This window comes from Cariama cristata, unplaced genomic scaffold (genome assembly GCF_000690535.1).
Source record: "Cariama cristata isolate BGI_N322 unplaced genomic scaffold, ASM69053v1 scaffold18357, whole genome shotgun sequence".
NCBI lineage: Eukaryota > Metazoa > Chordata > Aves > Cariamiformes > Cariamidae > Cariama > Cariama cristata.
In genome coordinates this window covers 25,534-31,993 of record NW_009626256.1, presented here as the reverse complement: position 1 = coordinate 31,993, position 6,460 = coordinate 25,534, and positions in this window count along the sequence as shown.

The following is a 6,460-nucleotide window of genomic DNA, read 5'->3' as shown; positions in this document are numbered from 1 at the left end:
TTTTTTTTTTTTAATCTGTGTCTAGTAGTCTCAAAAGTTAGTGAAATACTGCTCCTCAGTATTTTCTAAAATATATACATTCTTCAGTTGTTTGATTGTCTGCAGCATAAAGTTCAGCCTAGAATTCTTGCCCCCCAAAAAATATTGTAAGCCACTCCTCGAACTACTTTGCTGCAAGAAAAGTAAACCTAAGCACTGACTGCTGACAAAACAAAAATTGTAACTATTACTAAAACAAATGAAGCTGGCTGATAGTATTTCACAGCAAAAAATGCTATTTTCAGATAACAGTTGCGATCTTTTAGTAAGTCTTAAATTTCCATTTAACTATGCTACAATAATTGGCTGTGAGTGAAATCAGATCCAATTGATTTTTCTCTTAATGTATCAGGGAAAAACCTAAAGCTGAGACCAGAATGGATCATATTGGAGTTAAGTACATAACTCACAGAAGACAATATCCATTAAACTCTGTGGGAGTTAGTTACCAGATTTCTTTAAACTCTGATGTAAAATTTTAGATACATAACCAAACCAAATGCCTTGTTGTAGGAGTTGGTCTTGTTGGTAATGGACCAGCATCACCTCTCACCCCCAAACTTTTTGTTTTTTAGTCTCAGCAGAGTGTCATAACTAGCCATTACTAGAGATAGCCTCCTGACTGCTCCCAGTCGGATCAGGCTGGACATACATCAAAAGAACATTTTACTTTCTGCCTGACTTTAACTTCTCTTTTCTCTCATTCAAGCAGATTATTGAAAACCATCAAGTTTTATGTGTTCCTGAGCTATGAGGAAAACAGGAAGCAGAAAGGGGGATTCTCTGCTGTCGTGCTGCTCTGTAAAGCAAGTCCTATATGGGTAGCTTGTAGTCCTGAGGAAGGCTGTACCCACTGAGTTGGAGAGACAGAAGTTTTTTAGAAGCTCAGGGACATTTGATGTATTCTTCTTGCGCTTTTGTTAGTTTCTTCTTTTAAAATATTTTTGTGACAGAATTGTTCACATTTATCCCTTGTCTCTGAGGTTACAACCTAGAAGCGTTCTGACTGTCAACAAGTATTATTTAAGTATCTCAGGAATTAATCTTAATGGTTAGGAGTTAATCTCAGTATTTCTCAGAATGAAAACAGATGCTTTGAATTAATGTAGTAGCTGCATACACTTTGCATGCCCCCGTGGTATTGTTCTGTATCTTATAAACAGAAACACCATTTTGTTCTCTAGATTTACCTTGTACAGTTGTACGGATATTAATGTGGGTAGAACTCAGATCATTTACAGTTATCACAGAGATGCCTTATATTAGTCCTGGGGCTATGACTCTGTGTTTTGGTAAAGTGACTAAAGCAGTATCTTAATATCTTTCAAACTTAAGTATTTAACATGAGAAACCACTCTCTTGTCATGAAAATTAGATGCAGTAGGAAACTGTAATTTTTTTTCTGTGTTGCAGACAATAAAGTGTCTTCTAATTTCCATGTAGTATCTCTTGTCACATAGGGTAAGAATGTAAATGAGTCAGCTTTAGTTGTGGTTTTGTTTTTTTCTTTTCCAGTGAATGTTTCTATTATACAAAAATTTTGAAGTTCTAGTGCAAAATATTAAAGGTTTTCTATTAAGATATCCTGGGTCTGGTTTTATGGGTTTGTTTTGTTGTGGTGTTGATTTTTAAAATTTTTATGGGATAGCTACTGTATGCCAACAAACTTTGTGTATCTTAAATACTATAACCATGCTTTGTGTTTGAAAACTTATGTTGTGTTGCAAACAGAAGAAAAACACCCTGTTTTGCTCACGCTTGGTTTGAATGAAGTTCATTATTTTTTAAGTACTTCAAACGTACAAAACCTGATTCAAAATGCTATGTGAACTCCATATGCTTTTACGGCTATACAAAAGGAGTGCAAGAAGATACCTTTCTAATATGGTAATGTTTTACAACTGCTTTGCAAGACAACAAAAAAAAAGTTAGAAAAAGCAGCTCAGAATTGTGCAGTTCGGCTGTTCATGAGTATGCAACTCCCATTGTTGACAAATGAGAGTTGCTTGACTTGACCACAGGCAGTATGAGGTCGAGAAATATTAACAAAATGCTTTCTTAACTGTTTATTTCTGCTTTTTTTTATATATATCCTTGCTGTGATGTAACAGAGCACTTGAGGTCAACTGCCAAACTATCAGTGGAGATGGAGTAAAGCACCTCTATCTAAGCCTTTGCTGACACAGTACTCAACTGTGACTCAGAGAGGGTAAGTTAACTTATTATACTTAGCTTTCTCTACTATGGTAAAATGAGTTGCAGAGAACACACTGAAAGCCAAGGGCCTCTAAATACTTTTCCCTTTTATGGAATAGAGCTCCCAGATCACCATTTCCTGGAGATTGTACTCTTAAGCCTACACAGTGGTAAAAGAAAGTTCTCTGCATTCACTGATCTATATCTGACTACAAATTTGAGCTCAGGGGATCAGTTTTTTCCTAACTATTTTAAGCAGTAAGTTTACAATAACAGACCAAATATTAAAAAGCACTCCATCCCCTCTTTCTTTCTTTTCCTTACTTTTTTTCTTTACATTGTCTCATCTTAGTGTGGGGATTAAGCAGAATCTGGTGAATAGGGTAGGTAATTTGTTTGTTTGTTTTCACTCATTTTGTAGGTGCAGACTAAGATTGTAGATCTTCGCCCACATCCACTCTTCTTGTGACATGTGAGTTAATCTCTACAAGTATTCCATTTTAGAAGGTAATTTTGAAGCTCTTGCAATCTCTAAAAGACTGGCATTTTGGGGGGGGGGATCATTTACTCTGATAAAACACTACAATAATCTCATGACATCCTTTGATAGGATAGAGGTAGACCAGACAGAGTTTGATCAATGCCTAACAAAAGAAATAACAGAATCTTGAAATTGTCTTAGTGACTAGGATGGTAACATGTGCTTACGCATCTTGACTGTTTTTAAAGTGCCAATTATTTATTTTTTTTTTTAATCTATCCTTTCAGGATCCTATCTATATTCAGGGACAGTAATTACAGTTGTTTCAGTTGGTATCTCACTGTATTGCATGTATTGTTAAAATATCATTTCCTTCTTTGACTGAAACATGTTTATGCTTGCGGAAAGGAGATAAAGCTGGCAAAGCTAACGGCAGCATGATTCCAAAGGCTGTTCAGGCTGTTCAGATGAGCCAGGCTTAGAACCAGGATAGTCATACTCTCTGCACTTTGGCTTAGGGTTCAGTAAGGCTGGAAGCTGTTTTTTTGTAGATAGAGGTGCAAATTTCTGTAGGTTCTAAGGCTGTACTCTTCCCTAATGCTCTACTGAAGAAGAAAAAAATGTACCTTCCAGGGAAACAAATTTTCCAAGGACATTCCTCTTCTTCCTACATTTGTGAGATAAGCTCCTCTGATTCTTGTTAGAGTGCTCTTATGAAGCACCCTTTCTCTATATGTTTTGATTCTCACTGACATTTACTGGGGCTCTTTTCATTGCCTGATCGGATAGGCATAAGGTCAATTCAGCAGTGATGGAAGAACATTTTTTCACTAGTATCTTAAGGTTCCATCATTTCTAAACCTTCTAAACCTTTGCTTTTCCTAATCAGAAAGTAGTAACTGATACAGAAGATGTCAGAACTCCTTGCACAGTATAGAGCAAGAGGGTGGCTCCATTGGTTATATCCATTTGCATTTACAAGATGTGATGTTTGTGCTGGTTAAGCATCATAAAGTCTTTAAAGGATCTGGACTACTGATTTTAAGAACACTGCACAGGCTTTTAGATCGAAAAAATAATCATTCAGGAGTTCTAAATCATATAGCTTGTGAATTGAACAATGTCCTTATATATTTTGTTGAAATACCAATAAGTAGTAGCCCTTACTTTGGCACCTTAGAGGACTGCAGCAGTGCAGTCAAGGCATGCAAAGACTGCATTTGTTTTAAGAATCCTCAGAATATGAATAATTATATACAAGCCCTTGCTGCTCCAATACAGTCCTCAGCACTGAGGATTTCTGGGGAGATACTAGGAAAAAATGGAAAGTCAGAAGAAGAAATTTTCCTACTGATCAGCACCACAAAGACTTGGAGCTTTTTCCTATTTGCAAGATAGTTCTGCAAGGAAGTCACAGTAAGGTTCTAATTGTGTCAGAAATGGACTGAACTCAGTCCACTCCAAATCTGGGGGTTGTCAAGGTGGCATAAATTCATCTTTCTACCCTCTGTTCTCCCTTGGCTGTACTTTCTGTGCTGCATCTCTAAGACAACACAGCTTGGGATTTGTCCCTTTCTATTCTTAGACAAGCCTGCTGATTTTTTTTTTCTTTCTTTTAAATTTTTTTGCTTTTTAAATCTGAAAAATGAACTGAACCTTGATGTGTTTAATAGCTCTTTCTTGTTTCAATATGACTTGCATTACTTTTTTAAGTTTAGTATGTACTAGGAAATCAGCTAAGACAGAGAATAAAACATTTTGATGCAATAGCTTATATAACTGCACGTAGGACTGCAAATATACTTTGGCTATGACTTGAAACATTCCTGATTTTTCAGGCCCAGCATTCTGTTGAGTTGAGCCTATCAGAACCATTATAAATTCATAAGGCACACACTAAGAGGGATTAGATAAACAGCTAAATTTATATCTTCTCTTTTTTGTTTTTGTTTGAATTTGAGTTCTTGCAAACTCAGAAATTGCATAGCATGACAGGATTTTGTTACAGAGAGGAGAAGTAAGTCTATGTCACTTTTTTCAGTTACCTCGCTTCTATCTTGTCTTCATGTGTTGTTAATAGTTGGTGACCATTGTTTGATACAAAAATCCTTAACTGTTGAAACACACAGATGTTTAATGCTACTGCTATCTGCCTAGTCTCTGTGGGTTTATTAAAATATATGTAATCATAAATGTCTGTTTTCCATCATATTAAGGACTTTAAAGATATTTTGCCTTAAACATTTTTAAATCTTCTTTTTATTCATAGAAAGCTTCCTCTACTTTTATTTGAAGTCAGAGGTGGGTAAAATCATGATACAAACGTGAGCTTCCACTTATTACAGTAGAGCTAGAAATTCACCTGTAACAGGTTCAAAATGTCTAGAAAAGCTTGAAACACGCTGTTCCTACAGCGTATGCTGCTCTGAAAAAAATTATGCTCACTGTTCAAGAAAAGTCTTTATCTTGGTCTTCATAAAGATGTCGTATGCTGCATCTTTTCCACTGTCTTTATCAAAGAACTTCAGTGAAATAATTATTTTTTTCTGGACACTTGTGTATGAGATAATTTAATAATATGAGATAATATAATACCTTGTGTAGAGATAATTTTTTACAATCTATTAGTTCTGCATTAAATTTTATGTGAGGTGGCCTTGTATTCCTCTTCTAGTAAAAGAGACGATTACATTTCCAGTATAATGTGAAATAAATCTAATAAAAGCATGGGTCTTAGCTGCTTCTGTAGTCCAAAGTTTTCACACATTCTGTAGGTTTTACAACACAGAATTTTTGCTGTGAAAGCTGAGGTGAGGAACTTGTCACTACTGAGGCTGCTTCAGTATTTCCTGGGAATGGTTTTGTGTCTCTTTTTTCTGTTGTGTTTTTTTTTTTAATCCACACAAATATTTTGACAATTTTAATTGTCAGCCTCAATAAACCTACATGTTTCTGAATACATTTCTTTGCTCTTCCCTGAAATGGAAGGGAAAACTGTGGAAGGTTAATCTTATAATGCTACTCAGTGTCTTGAACTTCAAATCATCTCCCAATCTCAACCTCTTTGTTCCATCTATCTTGATTTCCAGAAGACTGAAAGAATTGACATGAGATTAGTAATTCAGATTTGGGAGAAGATAGCATGTTTTGGAGGTTGAACCTATGCTTGTTGGGTATATTTATCTCCTTGGCAGACTATTGAAATTGTTATATTACTGTTTGAGTGTATAGCTCCATTCTATACACAGCTGTGAATTAACTGTAAAGGGAATATAGTTAGCTTTCACTAGTCCAGACAGAAACTGTGTAGCAGATTGTGTCTGATAACTGCACTGTCTGTCACCTGTAGGCACCACTGAGGAGTCGAATGTTTATGAGGACTGTTCCTTAACTATCCGGTAGGTGTCATAGTAAGTCTTGTAATACATACACTGTTATCTAGCTGTAGTAGCTGCAGTTAATTCCAGTAGCAAGAATTTTCTCAGCTAATAGGCAGTAATTTTTTTTTTAATTTTGTTTTTTTTTTGCCATTTGGGCATTACTGCTATTTTGCTTCGGAGTCTTGTGTAGATGTACACCCAAGTCTTTGCACAATTCACCTAGGCCTTGCTCTTACTCAAAGGAAGAGTGCCACCATCTGGGTTTCCAGTTTTACTCCTTTCTTTGATATCTGAGATCACAATCTGTAGCATTAGGACTTTGTTAGCTACTAAAAGGCGTATTATGCATATCTAGAATGCTGTT